At 32.6% G+C, this 25,642-nt stretch overlaps 1 protein-coding gene across 4 annotated transcripts in view; it reads right to left on the bottom strand.

Moving 5' to 3' along the window:
• Mitf (transcription factor Mitf) overlaps nt 1–25,642 on the bottom strand; it is a 95,333-nt gene that overhangs the window by 56,189 nt on the left and 13,502 nt on the right. For 2 of the 4 annotated variants that reach the window (XM_085202029.1, XM_085202031.1), the window contains exon 1: nt 7,873–8,083. The exons of the other annotated variants lie outside the window; for them this stretch is intronic. The gene's annotated coding sequence lies outside the window, so the exon portion shown is untranslated. Of the gene's footprint in view, nt 1–7,872; nt 8,084–25,642 lie in introns of those variants that run through there. 4 annotated transcript variants of the gene reach the window in all.

Genomic DNA, 25,642 nt, shown 5'->3' with positions numbered 1-25,642 from the left:
TTTCATATTTTTTCATTTAAAAAATTTTAACGTAACCCGATTTGAACCCCTCTTGGAAACCGTCCAAGCGCTGAGACAACTATGAGTTGTGATACATCACTTATAAGAAACTTACGTTAAACTTTTTAAGCGCGATGGTTGTAGGTTCGATTTCCACTCGGGGTAATGTATTTTATTTCATAATGTTTTCACTTTTTCGATTTTGATTGGATTTTCGCCTCTCAATACGCAATACCTCTAAAACTTGACGGAGAGTGGGTCTTTATATTAGGTTCAGTCTGCCTACCCTGCTTTATGTAAGAAACAGCGAGAAGCTGAAAAAAAAAGAGTGAAATAACACTCTACAATTCCTTTCCACCTATTTAAACTCAACAGTGACATAGAATGTTAGACATCTTAAGACAATTAATCACACATTTTTTATGTACATTTATTAACAGCGGCCGTGACCCGCGCACAATCCATTTGTAACAGATCCGAATCTCATAATCTCTATACTGACAGTCAGCTAAACGGCTTAAATCACTCGTTTCAAACTGACATGACTGACTGACTGACAAGTTTCTTGCAAAATTTTGTTTACAATAGTTTTGCTATCGACTTTCATCGCGTTATTTTGCGTTTGTTTTGGTTCAATAACCATATTTATTCATATGAAAGAATGTTAATATTTTTACAATTATTTCATAATTATATAATAGTTCATAATATTTTTTCGATATATAGACATTTTTCACTCCACCTATTGAACAATTTCAACTTTTATATTAACATTTTTATATTAGTTCAAAGTTTATAATCGAACCTACACTAACATAAAAACAACATAATAATACAAATATAACAAAAAATTAAACAAACCACAATATTTTCAGCGGTTAAAATGACAAAAACAGTATGTACGGCTGAGTGCTTGTGGCAGTCAGTCGCATTATATTTTTAATTAGTAATTAAGCGCAATTAAAGCGATGGATGCCAAACGTGAACCTATATAACTATTTGAAACTAACATTCCTTATAATAAAGGTGATTAAAACGAAATACAAATAAGATTAGTCATTAATTGCCTAGTATAATAATTTTTGTTTATAAATTATTAACTACAAACAGACAGAATCAAAAATAACAGCCAGAGGCTGGCATTAAACTTGTTCCAATGTAGCTTCAGATATATATATTTTTTTCTATTTAAACGTAGTAGGATTTCGAAAATTTTGCTATACGTAATAAGAGACTACAAGCATATATTAACCCCGAGATTGCTCAGGAACAAGTCGAATTTTTTGTCAAAGGAAAACATGCACGAGAACAAATCCTAAATCTAAGACAAATAATTGAAAAAGCACGTGACTAATAATCCGCTGTTTATATACTTTGTTTCGAAAAGCATTTGACACAGTTAAATGGGATAGGCTATGGGAGGTTCTTTCACTAATGGGTATGCTACGACATCTGATCTATCTCGTAAAGAGACTTTATCACGATTATACCGCGGCCGTTTGCATAGACGGAGTAGATCCTGAGGTTTCTAAACTCAACCTGGTGTTCCTCAGGGACGCATTTCTCTCCCTTAACTGACTTAACTGACCACCACCTACAGAACTTACATAATAGAAGAACTTACATAATAATCCATATTTTTTTTATTTGTCAGTTATTTTATAAAATTATGCTAAAGTTTATAACTAAAAGTTTTTTTTCTGTATATTATACTAATAAACATGATTGATCATAAATTGGTGCTGGCGGCGAAGACTAGTCAATTGACACCCTTTTCACATTAAAATCGAGTCAATAGGGGCGATGTATATACGCACACGTACAATGTACATTCATATACATATAAATATAGGTACGTATAGTATAATAAATTTATAATTGCTCAATATTATTAGGAGATATTTAAGAGAAACGAAAATTTTCTATAGTAGGCCAACTATACTATAAGAAGTAATGAAGCCAGCCACCTTATAATATATGAGTAATATAATAGTAAATTTTATATTAGACAGGATTCGAGAGAATTGTGTTAAAGTAATAAAAGCCCATATTGTGACAAGGTTTCTAAAGGAATTCTTGCAATTGCCATTATGGCCATAGTATACATATACATATATTTGTTATTAATAACACAAATGCGGGTTCGATGCCGTGTCAAGTACATACATATAAATAGAGTAAATGTTACTTAATTATGCGGTACTGATTATTACTAAATGAAATAAAGTAGTTTTATTATAAATTAAGATTCTAAAGTCCAAATGAAGTGGCGTATGGAGTGTTTTAACATTAAGCTCTACGTCTAGTCCGATTTTCAACATAATTTACTTATAAGATATACATTTTTTATCTTTTAATTTTCATAATCTTATTGTGAGATTGACATTAAAAATACAACAATAACAATAAAATATTAACAAAAATAATGGTTGATATTGCAATAGCTAAGAGATTTTCTCGATTGTATGAAATGCATTTTACATAGCGTCTACTCAAAGTAACAATGTGTTATAAGATGTTCCCCTCCAACTCTCGTCCCCTAGTAATTTGTAAGTAAATAATAGGAGACCATGAAACCATCGAGGCGCATTGAGATAGTATATGAATGGGTCAGACGGTAGTGGGTTTGATTCCCACGTAGTATAATAATTATGTACATTGAAGTACAGTATTTTTTTTCGCTTTGTCAAGGAAATGCGCAGCGTTAGGTTCCGCCACCTATTGGACTTTCTTAAACCACATGAAATTTTTACTATCTCAAATTTACCGAACTGAGAAATATAAGAATTACTATCTAAGAATCAATGAGTAATGTGACGCAATAGCTACTCTATTTTACATGAAATGATAATTATTTGCCTTGAAAATGATGATAACATTATAAACAAGATAGTGGTTTTATAAGAAAGTTAAATATCTGTAGATGATAAGTATTTTAAAACATTTTTAAATTGAATTTACACATAACTATTATAACAAGAGGACCCTTTGAAGCATGAAATACCTACACATTGCCATAGCAAAGTGTACTCGTGATATAATCATTTTATACAAAAATGTTTATTATCAAACTTATCGCAGTGTCTCATTTTTATTTTATTAATTTAATGTACTTTTTATCCATTATTTTAGAAAAATATATTAGTATTATGCACTCCTTCTCTACATAAACTATACCTGTGCCTGATTTCATAATCTTCCGTTTACACAATTTTCTTAATAAAATAGTTTTCAGGATTACCTAAACATTTTTTTTTCAAGTATTAATATATATTATATAGATTCCTACACGCATATAATATTTTTTAATTTAGTTGAACAGCCGAGAAAACCTAGTGTTAAGACACTCCGTTCCCCACTTTTCATGGAATTTTCAAGGATGAATTTTGCGCATTGAGTGCAACGCGGAACGTCGCATAAGAATGCAGTTCAAATCCCGCTTCATCCATATTACAATATGACTTCTATACTATTTGAATGTAAATAACGTAACCTACGTCACTCGTAGCATTACCGCGTAAAGCTTATATTGTTCATTTGAAATCTAGTTAAAGGTTGATTTATTATTATCGTTAAACGAATGCGCCGGCGCAAATCACAATTCTATAACTAAGAAGAAATTGCTTTACAATAGCTATTTGTGTCACGGAACAGTCCTTCAGATATCTTTCCAGTGTCTTTTTTCTTTTCTTATTTTTTTTTGTAATCAAACTGAAAATACTGTAAATGATTCCTCCTAATGGGAACCAAACTGGTAACTATCATAAATACAATCAGAATCTTCCCCAGGCAGCGTGTTGCATTCATTAAAATTATATTGTAAGCTAAGAAACTCCGCACTTCCCACTTTTTGCCCAATTTTAAAGATATTGTCTTGTTAAAAGTTAGGAAAATAAAAATAAATAATGGATTCATTTCCTTGAGTGGGATCTGTCGCCGTGTATACTATCAGCTGCGCCACTAAGACCACAAGAAAAATTACACATGCAACATAATTCGAACACCATTATCAGCTTCACGCTGCTTCAGCTGTTGAGTGGCGGAACTCAACGACGCACTACGCCTCGACAACAGAGCGAAGAAATGGAAATATAAATTTAAATAAATATTTCATTTCCTCGAGTGGGGATCGAACCCGCAACCAATCGGTTTACAGTCACATTTTGTGTCCCTGCGCCACCTCCAACACCCTATATAATATTAAAGAAAATTTCAGTTTCACACACTCACATATATAAGACCAGTTCAGCTAGCTATAGCAAACAAACAATAGGAACAAATGCAACCGTAAAAATTGCAACTAATCATGCAATCACTATCAAGGTCAAATAGTACACACATGTAAAGAGATTTATTACTATAATACGATAATCGATCTCCGGATATAATAATGCATTGCGTCTTGTAGTGGAACTAAAAATTATATTAAAAACATACATTTACAAATATTAAAAGAGCTTCACACTTCATTCGCATATAACATCGTAAGTAGAGGGAACCTAGAGTTGAGGTAGTCTTGTTACCAGACGGGATAAATAAGAATAATTCATTCCCCCGAATGGGAATTGCGCCCGAATGGCCCGAATGATACCAGCCAGAACGTTTAATGATACCAGCACCAGTTCAATATTACTAAATCGGTAAAAAATGGAAAATAAAGTGAACTTCTTTATATTCAGAAAAAAAAAATAAAAAATGTCAGTTACGTTCACCTATTACTTCTAATTAAAATTACTTTCTACGATTATCGTGAACCAATAAACACTTGTTATCTTGAAATTGCGCTCAATTTTGAATTAATTACGCTTATAATGTCACTGTTACTTTTCAGTTTCACTATTAAAAATTAGTAAGACTTTTGCTATTTTGTAATCGAGATTCGAGAGTATACTTATTCTAAAATATACACTACGGAAAAAAATATTTTTAGGGTAATAAAACTAAAGGAAACCTTTATAAGTACAAATTATGTAAGTACCTACATTTTATAGCCTCAAGCCAAATTTTCGAAATCTTAAACTCAATGCCGTATTTCTCTTATCACCAGAACGAGGAAATGAGAATAATTGATTCCCTTGTGTTGGAATCGAACCCATAACCGTCGTGTTTAGACAGATACAAAATATTTATTTGTACCTACTTCGAATTTAAATATATGAATACAACTAGCGCCATTATTAACATAAATGTGCTCATTAAATAACTATTTCTTGTAAATTCTGTTTTTATAGCGCAATAGAAATCTTTAACGCATAACTCTCATAATGACGGAACCAAGGAGATTTACCACGGTACGAAACTTCGAGCTAAATCTTATATATGTAGATAAGGAATTAAAATTACTTTGTACCTCGTAGCGATTGTTGGTAAACTGAATCATAGATATGTTATTTTAATTGTTTCTGGTTATGTGAGGTATATATTTTTTTTTTGAAATCCTTTAAAACCTATATAATATAACTCTTCCATTACTGAATGTAATTAATAGACAGAAAGAGAAAATTGAAGTTTGGCTTTAAGAGAGGGGCACAAGCTTGAAAATAAAGGAAGGTAGATGTAGGGGAGCACTAAGATTCCAAAGAGAATAGGTAAAAACGGGATATTCCATAATAGTCCACGTAAACAAAGTGAAGTGAAAATTCACTCTTCCTCTTCTGTTTTCTTTACTCTCTTTGATAATTAATAAATTATACATAATATATTTGCATAACCCTAATGTGAGTAAATGAATAGCTCGAAATTGATACATTAAGTAATTATATTAAGATATCCTTCTAGACTTCTAGAGACAGATTCTGACATTTAAACGTTCCATTGTTTAAATTAAATTTTCTATAAAAAATGTGATAACGTCAGACACCATTAAACGATTAAAGCAATAAAAGCCACAAACAAAATGTTGCTAATGTCTTTGTTATCACATGTGAATTAATATTTTATATAATTAAAGACTTATATATAATTCGTTTTTGATTATTATAATAGAAACAAAACAAAAACATAGGAAGAATCTTATACATCACAAGATTTAATAAGAGGCTGTCCTGGCATAGCGGCACAGCTTTTGTAAATGCGATGGTTGTGGATTCCATTTCCACTCAGGGGAATGAATTATCTTCATTTCCTTACTCTGTTAAGAAGAAAAAGCGCGCCGTTGTACTCTGCCACTCGACACGGGAAATCCCAAGAATTGGAAAGTGGGGAATGGAGTTTCTAAGCACTAGGTTTACTTTGTTAACCCTTCATATTCGGAATAAAACGTGAAGCCAAAATAAAAAGAAATAGATTTGTGTGTGAAGGGGCGTATCCTACCTACGTAATTTGTGTTGAAAGGCCGATGCAGGATGGACCATCTAATTTGTAAACAATTTTTATATATAAAATAATATTTGTAATATTTTTATTTTGTTAATTAGAATATTATAATTAATTAATATAGTCACAGAAAAACAATTTTGAAACAAGATACGCGCAATTTTACATAAAAATCGAGTTTACGAGTGCTTGTAACATAGGTGGGCTATATGTATGCATAATGTTAAAATGGGGACGTATCTTCATATACATATGTATATATTAGTGTTATTTAAATCGATACTCTACATATGACTGATAAAATTTAGGTATACGATGTATGTATTTTTACTTAATAATTATTGTTAAAAACACCAAAAATATTGTAAAATAACTTAAATGACAAGTGCTTTTAACAAATAACGAATAAGAACGAATAGCTTAGTTAAGATACATACTTGTTATCCAAAACGACACAGGTTCAATTTCACTAACTATAAAATGTTCCATAACATTCCTCTATGAGAATCCTATTTAAATTTTAACTCTATTAATAGTAGAGTTTGGTTGGTATAAAAAATATAATTAAATCATTGTTCTCGAACTAAAAAAAAATCATTCAATTTCCGCATACAAATACATCACATTTGCCTTAGTGAATTTTAGTTATTAATGTGCAAAAAATAATTACTTGTAATTAAAAGAATAAGTAAAAAACGTATAAAAATAACAATAACAGGTGAAACGCACACGTGGGCAAAGTAGTAAATAAGAGACGCTACCATGTCACTGTTACATATAATGATATCTTAGTGGACTAATTGTTATGGTTGTCGATTCAAATACTTTTAGGGGAATGTTATTATTTAAAAATAACATCGCCCCATTGATTTAAGAAGTCTCTAACTGAGTAGTGAATGGAGAAAAGAACAAATAACGTTTTATAAGGAAAAACTAAAACACAATTCAACCTTTTGAGCTAGTATTAGACGGTGTTAAGTAAGCCAATCGACAGGGTCTCGAAGTGTCGAGAGGGATACACCTTGGAGAGGTTGACTTTGACCCAGAACCTCAAGCAGTGCGATAAAATGATTCATTAATAAACAGAAATGTTCTACACATGTCGAATAAAAGTGAAATATACGTTTGTAATCAGATAAGCTTCATGCTATATCGGGTATATCGGTAGGCAGAGGGGAACTTAGTGTTAAGACACTCCATTCCCTACTTTCCGATAAATTCTGGAGGCATTGCGTACTGAATGGCGGAACTCAACACCGCGAATATATCTTTGCTTCATTACTATATTAACTGTTACATACATTCTTGTTAAATTGAACGTTTGAAGCTTAGTCATGATACAATTTAGGTTATTATTTAACTCATTGATAATGATGCCGCCAATAAAATCATTACACACGCCCGCGCTCCCATTGCCTGTCGTTGTCAGTCATCGTACTGATTGTTTTAATCGTTCGGGGAATTTTTTCGTTTGTTTTTATTCTATACTGAGAATAGCCGTAAATTGTGTCGATGTTTTCGATAGCATACATAACAATAATATCTAAAATACGTTACGTCGTCAAAATAAACAATGGCACAGCGCGGCAAATCGTGTAGCGAATCGAGCTGCGCTAGCCGCTCGAGCAATCCAATGTGTCTGACACCAACTAGCACACACACTGTAGTCCGGTTCAATTGACACAAATTGTCCACGCTTATTTACTCACAACAACACGTGCTACACGCGAGGTCAACACGTCCGTCCGCGTCGCCGGCCAGAGTGACACTGACTTGATACGTAACAACCGGCGCCTGCGCAGGTTGTCGGCTGTTTAACGGGTAAATTGTGATGGAAATTATTTTCAAGGTGTGATGCACACCTCATTTTCCTTCCTTCATCCTTTGCCTGGACAATATCTGCAATCTTGTGAGAGCAACACCTGTTACATGCCATTGGAACGGCGTGGCGGGTTTAAAAATAAACTTAGCTCTACACCGATTTGAACTGCATTGAGTCTTTATGAAAATAAAGGTAGAAAATTTTAGTTTTGGGCAACTCTCCTGAGTGCTTAAGTAGAATGCAAAAGAATTTGCGGTCGTGCCATGTGCCAAAAACGTTCTTACAAAAATTTCACAATGTTGTATTACAAAACAAATACAAAGGTACAATTCGCATACTGCATCGTAAATAACGACGCCTGACAACCACGGCCGCTACCCTCCTGACATGTAATTGAAACCTGGTGAAGGATCTAGAGTGAAAGGAAGCGAGTCCATTTATCGTAGACAATTCTCAGTAAATAATACTAGTTATTTTATTAACTAGCTGATGATATCATGGCACAATTCGGTTGCACCTGGAGAATACACGGTGATTCTGGGCTCGTACCTCGTTTGGAAATGTGTTTAACGTTCTCCATTTTTTCCCAGCTATTATATTGATTATGCAAAATATGGAGTATGTTTCCTTTACAACACAAGTTTTATTTTTTAAAAAAATCTTTTTTTTATTAGATACTCTCTGCTTACCTTGAAAGTTTAGAAGAAACAAAAATACACATCATTTCATTAAAAACATAATCTTTGTTTAGTTTTATCTTAAGTAATGATATAAGTTATAAAATGCTATCACGACAATTTCATCCTCCATTCATCCGTTTCTTATATAAATAAAATTATAAGTCAATATATTTTTGTACAAAGTAATTATGTTGCTTTATTATTTTTTTACTCATGACACAAGGAGGCCTTTAATACAACAAAAACCAGTCTTGTTTCAAAAATTTTAGACGCCAGTGAAACTTCTGAGAAGTATTAAGTGAGATTCTTTCATAGAATCTTTATCGAAACAGGTAAAATTGGACTTAAAGAATATTTTCTGGGTTTATTGAGGTTTTACAATTTTTGCTCAAATCCATTAAAGTTAAAAGTATATCAAATAGAAAAAAAGTTAACTAAACTTAACCAAAACTGTACTTAACTTTTAAGCCAGCCGAAGTAATTCGTACAAATTTAAAGCTGTATAAGCAACCTTTTATTTGTTTCTTTTAAGATAGACATAGGAAAGGCTATGAATAGGATAAGTGGAGATCAAGTGTCGTATTAAGAGATGCGGATGTCAACGAACTTACAGCAAAGAGATAAACGACATGAGACTACCTACGCGTCACATCATCATAAAATTTAGACCTGCATTGTGAACTCAGGAACTGACTGAGGAAGAGCACTGTCAAGAGAACAAATATTGTTTATCAACATTTCAGTTTCAATTAACACTTTACTTTTAGTTATTATATATATAACTAACTTACAGATATTTTGGTTATTATTAAATCCTATATCATCACACATAGATATACACTTAGCTTTAAAACACACATCACTATAAAACCTCCTTTATAACATATCCGGCACATTGCACACACTACCTAAGCACAAGAATAATTTAAAAAAAAAAGCTAAATTGTCATATTTTCGCGGGAAATCTGAAGTTTGTAAGCGGCATGTTTACGTGAATTTTTGGCGCTCTACAATCGCGCCGCAGCGTTCTAAAATAAACGTTGTAATTTGTATCGGCCGGCCAGACGGCCAGACTTCGAGTGGCTTCTCAGTTCTCACTGATCCCACAATGCGATATAATGAATTCAAATATATTTATAGCGTTATATATAAATAGATGATATACCTATTAGTTAACATCAAGATAAACGAAAATAAAATAAAAACAGCAATATTTTTTTATAGTTTCACGTTTGATATCAGAAAATTGATTTATTAAGATGTTTCTAAATTACTTTTAGACTTAATGAAATGATTTCATTAATTAGTAGGATAGAGGCCGTCATGGCGCAACGTCTGACTCTAAGCACGACGGTTGTAGATTCCTGATTTATACTCAGGCATTTGAGTAATTTTCATTTTCTCGCTCTGGTAAAATAACACAAAGTTAAGTTAGCGGCGTTAAGTTTCACGACTCTACAAGTAATGTCTTGAAAATACGGCGGACAAAAAAAAGTGGAGAACGGAGTGACTTAACGCTACGTTTTCTCGGCCTACCGTCATATATTTACATAATATGTATACATTATATGTGCAACATGACAAGGTCAATGCGAATAATCTCCGAAAATACTACTCTGTATCCCCATCTCGTACCTTACCTGCCTCGAGTTTGTTTATTTGTGTAATAAATTATGGTAAACTTGTCTAACATTATGGCGGCGCAGTTGAAGGAAAATAAACATTGAACAGAATTCCGTTAGACTTATATGAGTAATTAATTGTGACCGTCTCGGCACAGCCTCTAATCCTCTAACAACACGGTTGCGGGTTCGAGTCTCGCTCGGGGGAATTAATTATTTTATTTCTTTGCTCTGGTAACAAGAGCACGCAATGTTTTGATAATTGGTTGTAAAATCGTAACCAGAACGACCCTAGATTACACTCTACCTATCTTATATTATTGTATTAACACCTACGTTGCTATTAAGACGCGTCCATTTCAGAGAAATTACTACGGTGGTCGTGTTTATAAATTCGACTAAGGTTTATTTTTTATGGCCTGATTAGTTGTTATAAGTAAGTACTAAATATATAGGACTACGAGTATATATGCCTAAACTTTACTTTATGCTGCCTTAAGGTAAGAAAAAAATATAATTGTCACATGTACCTAATTTATATAATGGTTATAATAATTTTAAAATATAATAATAACGAGGCCAGTCTTGGCGCAGGGGCACAAAGTGTAAACCGACTGGTTGTGGGTTCGATCCCCACTCGAGGCAATTAAATATTTACCTATATTTCCATTTCTCTGGTGTCGAGGCAAAAGGCCGCGTTGAGTTCCGCCACTCAACACGCAATGTCTCCAGCATTCGACGGAAAGTTGTCTTAATACTAGATTCCCTCTGCCTACCCTGCTGTGTGCGGGAAATAGCGTAAAGCTGATTGATTTTTAAAATATCACTATATATAATTGTTTCAAATAAAAAAAACTTTTGATAACATCAAAACTTTATACAGTAATGTAAAAAATGCCAAATGTTATAAATCACCTTTCAGTAATCATCTTGTTAGAGTATTTTGCTTATAAGAATATGAACGTATAAAAAAGCGATAAAAAACACCTACAAAGTTTCAAACTTATGTTAGTTAGTGGAAAGATAAGTATAGTGATTGAACATTATTTAAATGTAGCTTTATACTTCAAATTAAAATAAGGCTTTTAAAGTCTGATAGATTATGAGCAGTAACAATTTTCTTTTATAGATGTATATTTTGATTTAGATTTCCTTTTACATGTTTATTTTGATTTAGATTTCCTTTTACACTGTATTCTGCAAAAAGTAGAGAATGCACTTTTTAGTGTCCCAATGGAAAGTGGAAAATAAAATTACATCACTAGGCACTCACTACTCGTGTAAAACGTGAATTTGTCAAATTTAGAAAAGATATAAAACGACAATTGGGTGCAATTCAAAGAAACAAGAGAAACTAAATAGCTGTTTCTTATAATTGCACATAGAAATAAAAGAAGAATCAAAAGACTACATTCTGTATACAACATCCATAATGTCTCTCCTAGTTTACATTACATACAAACAAACGGACAGACATAAACGATAACTATGAGATAACAAAGAGCGCCTTGTATATAGTGATTAGCAAAAGTCATTTTACATGGTGGGTGTACAGTTTACCGATTTAAATAGCAGATAATGTTTAAAGCATTAAATAAATCGAAAGTTCGTGAGCGTGTAATGCAATTGGTATGTAGCAGGCGGCTATCGCTTTAGCATTTTTATTGGTAGATATGGGGGGAAGGGGGGTTTTCAGATTTTCTTGTATAACAGTGAGGCTGAGAGGATCTAGTGTCTTAGCATTCCGTTCCGAATTGATAATAAATATAAATATTACCCCCAGTAGGAATCGAACCCAGAACCGTGGCGTATAGAGTCAAACGACCTTGTGCCCCGACGAAGACGGTTTTGTTAAATCATAAACATTATTATTAGTTATTACTAATAATAAAATAACAAATTCAATTATTTTTCGAATCAGTGTTATTGCTAAAAACCTATTAGGGACAGAGACTATTAACCTGATTGCCATATTTTATTTATTTCGTATTGTTATGTATAATTAAATTTGCAAAATCTTTACTATACTTATATTATTAATTTGAAGAATTTGTTGGATTAAATGCGCTAATCTAACTATTTTTTTAAATCTTGTTTACCCCAGCTTCACGCTATATCTCGCCTGTAGCAAAGTAGACAGAGGGAACCTAGTTAAGACTCTCAGCTTCCCACTGGAGGTATTGCGTGTTGAGTGGCGGAACTCAACACCGTGCTTTGCTCAACACCAGAGCGATTTCATTATATAAATAGTTACACATAAAAAATTCGAATTGAAAATTTATTCTAATGTTGGATAGTCAAATTAATGTATAAAGCTATACTAAACCACTTTAATTCATTGTACCTACGGTAAAGGTTACCTCGGGCACTCAATTTGTGTCATGTGTCGTATACAACTCTTAATTGTTATCCATTCTACCACACAGGCGAAACCGCAGTTAAAAACTAGTTTAAAAGCTTTCATCAACTTAAACAAAAGAATTAAGACAATCGGCATAACTTTAAGACAACAAGTATAGGTACACGTATTAAGGAAAATGTAATAATAGAAATTATATTCAATAGTAGCTGTTTTATCTATATCCGTGATTACTAAGGAATAAATAGTAACTATTTTATTAAACTGTTGTACCTACTACATTGTTAACCTTTAACCCATAGGTATTTGGAAAACTTTTTTGGTATCTGATCGCAAAAGAGGCAGGGCTGGTTCAGATAGGTGACGAATCTATATTTTTATAAAAATCCGTCTCACGCTGTATCCCGCACACGGCAGGATAGGCCGAGGGAACCTAGTGTTAAAACACTCCGTTCCTCACATGTCTATATTTTATAATATGTCTATAATGTATATGTCATGTTGAAGCATGAAGTGAAGTACCAATTCTGCAGACATCTTAAGTCGATTGGCGGAACTCAACACCGCGCTTCGTTCAATTACAAGAGCCAGAAAATGAAAACAATCCATTCTCCGAGTGAGAATCAAATCTCCAACTGTTACACTCCGATCCTATGCATCTACAGATTCAAATATACTTACTATGTATATTACGAAATTTGCGTAGATCTAACAAATTTAGACGAAACACGCATGACGTAGGCCCGCGTCATCGACGGTCCATGAAGTGTGTAGACACGATTTGGCAGAAGACAGAAGCGACAAAAACTCATCTGTCTGGAGTCAGAGCTAAACAACTTATAAAATAGTATTTTCTCTAATAGTGCTATTATTAAATTGTTATGAGAATGTTTATTTAGAAAACGTATACGGATTTAAACGTAGCGGGATTTGAACCCAGGACTTGGCTACCGTCTAAGTGGATGGTTTCCAAGAGGCGCAGGTTCAAATTCCGCTACCTTACATTTTTTTATACGTGTCCAAAATAAGTATTTCTTTTTCCTTTTCGATAAAACTTTTATCAATAATGTTTAAAAATATTGCTATAACAAGGTTTTATCTTTGTTTCTGTTTTCTATACTTTTTACGTTAGAGGATAGAAAAAGAAAATAAATCGTCATTTCAGTCCGTATAAATTGTACAAATAAATGGTTTTTGCTAGTATTTCCTTAAAAATGACACATTAATAACATTGCAATATTTTAAAACATTGTTAACCGTGTTTTAAATTGTTGTGCCATGTACCTACTATAATATGTAAATATAAAAGACTAAAATATCTGAATGACACTTGATGGTTTTCATTATTTTAAAGATATAATTATAGTAAAAATAATTTATTAGAAGCTAACGACGCTTTCCCATACTTATTCTAGACTCTTTCAACAACCATATATTTACAGCAACTAATATCATATTTATGTTTACATAATATCCGTTTCGTTTCGCTTCGTGAGGCACATTAAGGATTACAAACGCAGTCTGAAATAATTAAGATCAACCGTTCTGAGAACAAAGTCGTTTTGATATGTAAAATTAGATGATACTCGCATTCGTGACGGTGCACGGTGGCTTGCGTCACCGAGTCTATGACGTATGGACTACATAGAGAATCCACATTGTTGTATACGAGTATGTCTATAGAAATTTATTTTTACTGTGCTCGTGTAGACAAAGAAATTTAAAAAAATAAGCATATAGCAGGATAGGCAGAGGGAACTTTGTGTTAAGACACTCCGTTCTCCGTTTTCCGAGACATCTCGTGACTCATTCATTAATTCATTAATTCATTTTCTAGACTGGGATGCAAATTTAATATAAAATCGCCTTTTTAAAAAATATACTAACAATATTTTCTTACTACATTTCTATGGAATACTTATCCACTTCATCTAAATAGTATCGCGTGCTAACAATTCTCGATCACACTCTATATACAATATAGACACATACGAGTATGTTACAAGGGCCCCGGCCTGTTTAACGACCTCAAAAGCACAATTACAATATGAACCGTTTATTAATACCGCCAGTAACTGGCTCGCGGCGGCGTAAAGCTGTATTTACATTGTCTTATCAGTATGGCTAACTGAAAATTATATTGGTATTCATTAAATTATATAGTGAGTGGAGAAAAGAGTGTCTCAACATGAGGATTCCTCTCCCTACCCTGCTATATACGGGATTAAGTTAAACTACAAGTAATTATATAATCTTTTCAGTATTACGGTTTTCAGTATTATAATAAAAAGTTTTTTCCAAAAATTAAGGCTACAAAATATTATTAATAAATATAATATTTAATACACTATTAGATATTTAATTTCCTTACCACTTGAGGAAATTAAATATCTAATATTTCTATTGTCTTCACTCTGATGTCGAGAAAAAGTGCCTTTAAAATTCGGCGGAGAATAGGGAACGGAGTATCTTGACACTAGGTTCTCTCAGCCTACCATGCTGTGTACGGGGTACGGGGTACCTAAAGCGTCACGCTAAATAAATAAATTATTCATCTACCATTCATACCTCAGTAAATCATCACAATTTGGCAACTAGTATTATTGACGTATTTAACAAAAATAAAAAAAAATCAACAGAAAAACTTGATAGTAACTCAATTTGAACGAGCGCTTCGTGAATATCAATACGTACAAAAAATATTAAACCACTTTGTAATATGTCAATCAGAGTAAAGTTTTATTTATAAAAACATTAATTTTAACGTTATAAAAATATCTTACCATTATACAATAGGCACAACGTCTCACAGAAGACGCGACATTTGTGGATTCAATGCCCGCAGGTGGGAATAAATTATTTTCATTTCTCCACCCTAGGGAACAGGATAAAGCCCGACGTCGAATTCCATCACTCAACACGAGTTTCGAAGATTTTTCTGTGTATGGAGAACGGAGTGTTCTGACACTAGGTTTTTTTTTGAACAAAAAATCTCAAAAGATCATTCATTTTCTAGGAATAATCTGGATTACTCTTTTAGAACTTTGGAATACACGAACGACTAGAATATAACTTTTAGACTTTAATACTTACTCACATGTAACTTTGAAGTGTGTTGATATGAAACCATTATTTAACTTACCTGTAAAATAGAAAAAAATAAATAAAATAATTTAAAAAATAATATTAGATTTTATTAAATCAATCTAATTCTAAATGTCATATCATAATCAAATAACATTTTTTAAATAATATACGTCTTCGATATATTATATGTTAAGAACTAAAAAAAAATCCCAAATTTCAATAATGATAGTAATGCCTTCCTTATTATGAAATGTCGGCAATTTATTTGCTTGGATAACAAAACGTAAAATCTCAAGTTTTCCATACCTACAGCAATTTCGGGAAATTCTAATATTCCCAAGGAACCTAAATGCCTTATATTCAAAGACAAAAGACAAAATATATTTAGATTATATATTTAAAAAAAAAGAAAAATTTACTTTAAATTTTTTAAAGTAATCTCTGTGCATATATAACGTTATAGTGCACTTAGATACAAGACACTGACCATGAGAACGTATGGAGGTCAAAGAGATGCATCGTAGCGTCTTAATTAAGAGTCGAGATACCGTGCATTACATCAAGTGCTTTACGAGTACGAAAGTAAGTATATCTTTTTTTTAAATAATAATTAACTGTTTGTTGCTTATTTGAGGATTAAAAGTCTCTTTGAATTATGTGGGGTACCTGGTGAAGATTTTATTGATTGAAGAATTACTTATAGGCCCCGACTGTTAATCCTGATAAACTATTGGGCTTGTTAATTCTCTTTTTAGTTTTACGCAGTCGGGGTTTTTGTTTTTTAAATATTTTTGATAATCATGATATACTGCTAAAACGAAGCTAACGATAACTCAATTATGTAAATCCATTCAGCGGTTCTGGAGATATAAGGTAATAAAGAATTACATACAAGATACGCGCGAAACACATAACCCTGCTTTAGCAGTCGGGAAAAAAACGGATGGCTTACAAAAATAAACGAAATTATAACTTTTATTTGTCTATACAAATGAATTAATCAAAATCACTCACTAAAAGGTGCCACAGTAAAATTTTCCATAGCACATCGACGGCCGTAAGATCTACAGTCCATATAGCGTTAAGGACAAACATTCAGGTCAACACCGTTACATACTAACGCGTGCGACCGGCCGCGCTCACTGAATATTTTAAAGACCTGCTGGTTTATGGTAAATTGATGGGAACGTGCGAATTATCGATGGTACTCTTATAGAATAGTAAGATTTAGTTGGCTTCTTTTCTCACTATGGGTTCTCTTTGAAATTCGTATAACTATTATTTTATTAATATTAGTTATATAGGTAGGTATATTAGTTACATAGGTATTTGTCTACTCCACCCTGAAATTGATATAATTTTAATCTTCACAAATAAGACTAAAATGGAGCCTGTCGTGCATACAAGCATGCGACTGCAAACGTTATATGTTTGTGTTACGGAGGTAAAGCGCGGTGTTAAGTTCCACCACTCTATACACAATGCATCAATTTCCGGCGCTTAGCGGAGAATGGAGTGTCTCAGCATATGTATGTGGGATTTCTACCTAGCGTGACATCTCAAAATATCAATGCCATTGTCATTAAGCAGAATAAAGAATAAACAGTCACAAATATTGCAAAAAATAAATAATTTAATTAATTCATTAACTGTCTATTTTGAACTAATTCATAAATATAAAATATTTTATTGGCAACGCCATCTATCGGCTGACCGGCGAACTCTGCGTTTGGCAAAGATTCCTTCGGCCATCGCCAGTTAGGGTTAGTATGCAGTGAAAGTTAAATAATTTTTAACTAGGAAGCAACTTTCCTTTCTTTTACTGATTAGATTTATCATAAATAAATATTAATGTTAAAACATATGAGAATATTTGATAAAATTTACGCAAAAGCGTGCGACTGTGAACGCGACAGGCTGCGAGTTCGATTCCCTCTTGAGGAAATAAAATATTTTTATTTACATTCTCTCGCTTTGGTAAAGCGCGACGTTGAGTTTCGCCACTCAACATTATATGCGTCGAGAAATGGCGATCAAATTCTTATAAAATTGTCGTATTATCACGTAATTAGGTGAGATTCAAATATAAAAGGTACTGAACAGGGTGTATAAATAATATACATTTAATAATATGAAATAAGTTACAACAGCGAAAAAGCGAAAACGTCATTAAAAAGTGTTACAAGAGGAAATGTAATGCAAATAAAACAAATTAAATTACCTAATTTATTTCCAAAATAAAACAACGTGTCAACATAATGTCTTTCCATGCTACTTAGATAATTTCGTAATAATTAAATAATACACATACATTAAATATATAAAATATTTAAACATATTACGTATTAAACTTATTCAAACAATTTGAGCAAAGCCGAGTGTTGAACTTAAATGACTAGAATACCAGGAATTAAAATAAGATAGATAGATAAAAAAACTTTTTTAAAAACAATCTTTTATTCAAAAGATCAGTTGCACTATCTAGTATCAATGTTTTTTTATGGTGTAATATATTTTAAAATTTAGATATCAATATTAGGTGTATTGTGTAAAAGATTATAGTCCGCCATTTTAGATTAACAACGATATTGATTATATGTAATTTCATTGTCATCACAACTGAAGTCTGAGGTCCTAATCTAAATTTCAGCTTAATAGGATACTGGGAAATGGATCAAAATGAGCTTGCAAGATTACGCAAACACCAACTAACACGGCAAGTTAAATAAAAGCGAGCGAGCTTGATTGTTTTTTTTTACCCTCAGAGGTACAGTTGGACATTTTAATCGGATTGTAAACATAGTAATAGGTTCGATTTCCACTCAAAAAATATTTATCTATATACTTCACTAGGGTTTAGTGACACAAAGTGCGAAATTGTGAAACAAATTTGTAGATAAAATGAGTATAAATAATTTTTCTCTGTACGAAGGTACAAAACAATTTCGACATGTGGCTTAGTGCTCAGAAGGCTAGGATGATTTCCGTACAGAGTGAGTTCGAACCTCAATGCGATGAAATTTTACAGTTATTGAAAAAATATTGAGGCCGCTGTGGTTTCACTTGGGGAAATGAACTATTATTTCTCTGGACACGCAATGCCTCAAAAATTTGGTTGAACATGGGGAACAGATATGTCTTAATGAAAACAAAGTATCTTACTTAACATCAGGTTCCCAGGTTTCTTCTGAATACGCTATGTACAGGATACAGCGTAAAACTAAATTAAAGTTACAACCGAGTAGGTACGCCAGACATTAACGATATAGATATATAGTTTCACACAATAAGATAAGATAGATAGGTAGTTATTTATAACAGACATTGTCGTGGCATATTTAAAACGTTTATATCTACCGAAATTTACTTGACAAGTCGTCGCTCGCAACTTTGTTTGCGTAAAGGACGTGCAAGCTTTGAGACATATAATGGAAAAAAATGTGTCCAATTTATGATGGAATTTTTAAAATTCTCCGGAAATTTAAATTTTTGAGCCCAGTAGTTTTGTTTGGACGTAGACTATCCGCCACTTAGTAACGGTAAAACTTTTATATATTTAATAGATGTTCGGTGTAAAAAATCCAATGAAAGAAATGTTTATATATAAAAATAAAAGTCATCTAAAGTGTCCACATAAACAGCGGCGTTAAAAATCGCATTTGAAAATTATTAATCTTATGTAACACGTATTTATTACATGTTTAATCTGTCGACTATGTCATACCTGCATTACAGAGTTGATAGTACGGGAATTGCAAGTAAGTCTTAGCTAAACAAGTCTCTGCTTATTGCTTAGAAATCTTAGTAACTGATGCTATTTACAACTTGTTACCACCGTGAACCTTAGAAAGTAAAAGTTCAGTTCAGTTCAGTTCAGTTCAGTGCAGTTCTTCAATTATGGCGTTTCGAGAGTGACACTCGAGCACATTTAATAACGCCATGGAAAGTAAAGTCTTTGTAATTTACATTTAATAACAACATAACAGACTACAAAAAAAACTTTATTTGGGATGAGAATAGTTAGTAATATATACATACTTAATCATTTCAATGAATATATTTTTACAATTAATTTTAGTAATTAATTTTAAAAATATCACGATAATACAATTATTATTATTAATTAATTGTAAAAATATCTTTAGGTTTTATCGGCCAATAATAAATATAAATTAAAATTTGTAACCCTTCTCCCAGTGTTAGCTCTTAATAAATAATCCAACATAATTTATTATAGCTAAGAGAAAATAAAACATTAACTTTGCATATCTAAAGATTATCGTTAAATTGCAACATTACAATAAATTAATTTTATAAACGACTGTAATGATAGCGTTATCATAGTACCTACTTATATTTCGCGATCTTGCTAACGTTATCCATATTAGGAGATAAACAAAAAGAAAATGAACGATATTGGAAGTTCAAGTACTTTTTGACATGTTTATAATAAAGAGTGTATTTTTAAGAGATAGAATGGAAACCAGGTGTAGAGCTCTGCTAGCTAGGCCTTCCCACAAAATCCGGTGACGCTAATAGCCTATTGGCCCTTGGCCCCCTTGGCCCCAGGCAGACACAACCACCACGATAATTTAAACAATCCAAATAAAAAAAATAATTCAGCATAGAATAAATAAAACAAAAGCAACTGGATCGTTGTTTATTCTAATTAATATTTAAGTGTCATTTGATATTTTAATAAAGACCACACATGCGGTCATGTAGTAAGTTATAGTATAGTGTTCTTATACGATGACAAAGGTTTATTTATGAATAATTTTAACGACGCGACGCTACCATTGTTTGGACGAATCGAGAATTAATATAAACCTTATCTGAGCATCAATGAAACATAGTATAAACAGATACGCCACCCTTTATCCCGTTAAAGTGGCATATTTTAAAATGAACTATTATTTATTAACATTTTTATTTCTTCGCGCTGGCACCAAGGCAAAAGCTCAAAGTTTTGCCACTTAAAAGTCGACCACCAAGTTACCAGAGCGAGAAAATGATAATAATTAATTCCTCCGAGTGGATATCAGGCCCACATTCCACAACCCTCGTGTTTACAATCAGACGTTGCCGCTGAGCCACTTCTATAATATATTATAGTTTGTTCCCAAAATCTCTATACTACAATTATAAGAATACGCCGAAAATATATCTAACCAAAAAACAAAAAAGTAGTATAAGCAATTTGCACACATCTAGCAATTCCAAGTGTATACACGAAATACACTAGATATCTAGTGAAAGTAAGAAGAGATAACCATTAGTTTTGATGAGTTCTTACACTTGAGCGCACTGCCGCTCTAGCGCATACGAGATTGTATAATAGCTGAGCAGATGACATCTGGGCACAGTTGTATTTATTTCTAAATAAACGTGATGACTGTGGATTCCAATCCGTTGAAGTAATGTTATGTTTTAGGTTTATGTTTATAATTTAATATTGTTTAAATTCACTTCTCTAATCTGATGATAAGAAGCGCTTCGGGTTCCGTCATCCATGGTCAAAAATCGGAGAACGGAGCCTATAGACACTGGGTACTCAGTTCCAAATTTTAAAAAGTGAGAAGAGAAATAAAAAAAGTAAAAAAAAAATTTTAAGTTAAACGGTTTTATATTGCAGATAAATGTACTAAAAGCTAAAAAATAATTTCATAGAAATTATGATTACTAAAATTTAATCGTGGGGCACGTCCAATATCTACAATTGAAAGACATAGCGTGAGACTTCACCCACCTAGTGGTAAGTAGCAAGTGTCCCCACGATTTTATTTTAGTAATCATAATTTCTATGAAATTATTTTTTAGCTTTTAGTACATTTATCTGCAATATAAAACCGTTTAACTTAAAATTTTTTTTTTACTTTTTTATTTTTAAGTTTTTAGTTTTTATTTCTCATGCTATTCAATTCGTTGAAATGAGGCTCGATGTCTCATTATTGCAAGGTTAATGGAGAATGTTACGAACGACCCCCCCAGAGGTCCAATAGAGGGACAAGGCTATGTACAACAAGATGTGCCTGAATCTTGAGGGGAAAACGCTAACGACATATCATTTTTATCCACCTAGTGCCATACAGTTCTCGGCGCGCTTTTACCTTTTACCTTGGGTGGTACCCCTAGCGACGTATCATTTTTAGGCACCCTATAGCCACACAGTCCTCGACAGGATACCAGATCTTGACTTAGGTGGGAGATTCATATTGTAATTGTGTATAGTATACTGTATTATACTTACCAAGCCCTTTATTTTGATACCCATATTGATGGGATTGAAAACTACATTATCCGCCATTTTGTAGCAGTGGCCATCTTTGATTTTGATTTTGTATAGTGCACTGAATTCTACTTGACAAGCCCTTTCATTTGATACCCATATTGATGGGATCGAAAAAACTAACTTGTCCGCCATCTTGTAGCGGCGGCCATCTTGGATTTTGATTTTGTATAGTCCACTGAATTCTGCTTGACAAGCCCTTTCATTTGATACCCGTATTGATAGGATTGAAAAAAACTAACTTGTCCGCCATCTTATAGTGGCGGCCATCTTGGATTTTGATTTTGTATAGTCCACTGAATTCTACTTGACAAGCCCTTTCATTTGATATCCATATTGATGGGATTGAAAAAAACTAAGTTGTCCGCCATCTTGTAGCGGCGGCCATCTTGGATTCACAATAATATTGAATATGGATAATTGTATTGTCACCAGAATCAAAGGCGTATACCAAATTTCAGATCAATCGGTTAACGGGAAGAGGGTTAAATTTCAATTACTAAATTTGACCCAAACAAACAAACAAACGGGGTGAGCTAAATAAAACCGTTTAATTAGAGATAGCATTTTTCAACATGCCAATTAACTTCAATAAATATTTCGATCAACGGAAAGTTTCCGTTCAATATAAATTGTCACGTCTTGTTGAGCGAAGGTCGCGTGGCGCGTGACGCGGGACGACAATGGACTACGAGATTTCGTTCAATAATGCCGCCATCAAAAACTTGAATGACCTGAAAAAATGCCATTGAGCCGGACATTATCAGGATCTCGCTAAACAAACGGTTTTACAATGCCATGTTTAAAAACTCATATTTCCTAGCTACGTCTAAACAATGATTTTGAGTAAAGAATTGAGCATTTAATATGTTTTTCAGTTTTATCCATATTTTATTTTATATAGAAATTAATCAATACATCTCTATGTTTTATATTTTTCTCCCATCTTACAGCTTACACCGGCCGGGATAGCATAAACTTAAATCATAAAGTTTACGTTGAATACGTACGTCAAACTTTACGTTGAGCCAAACGATTTATAAATTAAATAATTTCTGTTTAAATTTTCAATAATATAAAACAGTCAAAATAATACATAACAATCTTTACAAAAGTAGAAAGGTGTTAATAAGTTTCCTCAACTCCTCTCCACTAATGTAACATTATATTGCAAGACGGAAGCTAATGTCGCCGACTTATATACCTTAATGTACTCGTTTCTAGAAATGCTGGTTAGAACATTATTATTCTAAATTATAAATGATTATAAACTACTTAATTATTGTACATGTGTAAAGTAACTCAGCATTTTTTCAACATTTTGCATTTTTACTCAACAAACGGTCTAACCAACACAAAACGAGGTTTTTAATTAGAACCATTAGTTCTTAAGATTAACGGGTTCAACTAAACACACTCTTCAGCATTATAAAATTAAATATAGATGGACAAATTCACAGACTACAAGAAACTATTGGTTTAAAATACATATAAACATTCTTACGTCACTTTTTAAATAAGTCTACTATAATATGAAACAAGAACAAGTGCCAAATATGTATGTAATTGTATGTATGACTCACAAATCTCTTATTGCTGTTTACTGTAAAATGTTTGAGATTTCAATAAATTTCACTCAGAGACGGAAATTTTGAGAAGCTTCCTTTTAAGTTCTACCCATCACTTATAATCGTAAAATAAATTAATTTTTAACAAAAAGAAAATCTTCGACTCGTTAAGTAAAAGAAGCATAAGAAAAATATAATGGAAAACGCACAAAATTTTAGTATAAATAGGTTAGTTTTATTTAGGAGTGCGTGGATGCAATGTTTATTTAGGTTGTAGTGATATATGCAAGTACGCAAGCAAACTAAAGTGTTACAATTCGCACCATGAAACAGCAGATACAAAAATATCTAATTTATAAATAAAATAGCTAAAGAAAAATTTAGTATGAATCATACAAAATGGATGTTTATGAAATTAAACTAAATAAAGTGTAGATTTTGAACTTTATAACAAGAGAGTTCCGCAGTTTAGGCAAAGGGAAAGATACACTTACACTCAAAAGTATATCAAAATTAAGTCAGTCAGTAGACTAGGTATATACAGTGGGTAAAAAAAGTATTTGCACACCTAATTTTTTTGAAGTTACACCTAGAAAAACACAGAATGATTTCAGTTAATTATTGTATTTAATAGCTTAATCTATATATATTTAGAATTGATTATTAAAAATTCTTAGAAAACAGAAAAAAAAAAATAGATGGTAAAAAGACCTTTTTTAAAGTCAAATAAGTATTTGCACACCAACCATTCCCTAGATACAATGTTATTCCCGCGACATTTTGTCACTTTAGGTAAAATGTGAACATTGTATGTATACATGTGAACATTGGGAAACGTATTCTAATAACGAGACATTTGTTTAGTGTTCAGAAAAAATCTTGAAGCCAACATGCCGAAAGAATTTGAACTGTCGTTATCGACGCGTGAAGAAATTATTTTACTCCGTAATGAAGGTTGAAGTTATCGCCAAATCGGGTCAAATTTAAAGTTAAATTACTCGACTGTGTAGTAAATTATAAAAAACCGAGAAGAAATGGGTAGTGTTGAAAATAAGGAAAGGTCCGTTCTTCCGAAGAAGCTCAGTACGAGAGAAAGGCGACAAATTTTAAAATCAGTACAAAATAAACCATTTACAAGCGCTCAAAGCTTAGCAAATGATATCGCGTCAAGTTCAGGTAAGGTTGTCTGTGCCCAAACTGTAAGAAACGTACTGGGTAATGGTGGTCTTCCTAGCAGAACAGCGAGGAAAAATTCTTTCATAAGTGAGGCCAATACAGCAAAAAGACTAACTTTCGCGAAAGAATACTTAAATACCCCTTTAGAATTTTGGTACGATTTTATTTTTTTCTGACGAAAGCAAATTTTATCTTTTTGGAACGAACAGACAAACATTTGTGTGGCGCAAGCCAAATACTGAACTTCAGGCGAAACATGTGCATAGTACAGTCAAACACGGCGGTGGTCTTGTGATGGTTTGAGACTGCATGACGGCAAATGGTGTGGGAAATTTGGCTTTTATCGAAGGAATAATGAAAGCAGTAGATTACGGTAAAGTGTTGCGCGATATTTTATCTTGCAGCGCATCGAAATTAGGCGTAAGTGAGACATACTACTTTCAGTAGGACAATGATCCTAAGCATACAGCTATGAAAACCTAAGGAATGGGTGATGTACAATGTCCGTAGAATGCTGAAAACTCCGCCATAAACTCCAGACATCCACCCAATTGAAAATTCATGGCATCTGCTGGATTAAAATTTAAGGAAAATGAAATTTTTAAATAAAAATGATTTGAAGGGTGCTTTGGTGGAGAAATGGGCTCAAATCTCGATTTAAACAACGTCCCAATTTTTGGAATCGATGCCAGGGAGATTGCAAGCCATCATTGATGCTAATGGA

This window comes from Heliconius melpomene, chromosome 18 (genome assembly GCF_056956725.1).
Source record: "Heliconius melpomene rosina isolate 202511_hmr_F chromosome 18, ASM5695672v1, whole genome shotgun sequence".
In the NCBI taxonomy this organism is placed as follows: Eukaryota; Metazoa; Arthropoda; class Insecta; order Lepidoptera; family Nymphalidae; genus Heliconius; species Heliconius melpomene.
This window is presented reverse-complemented; position numbering and strand designations above follow the sequence as displayed.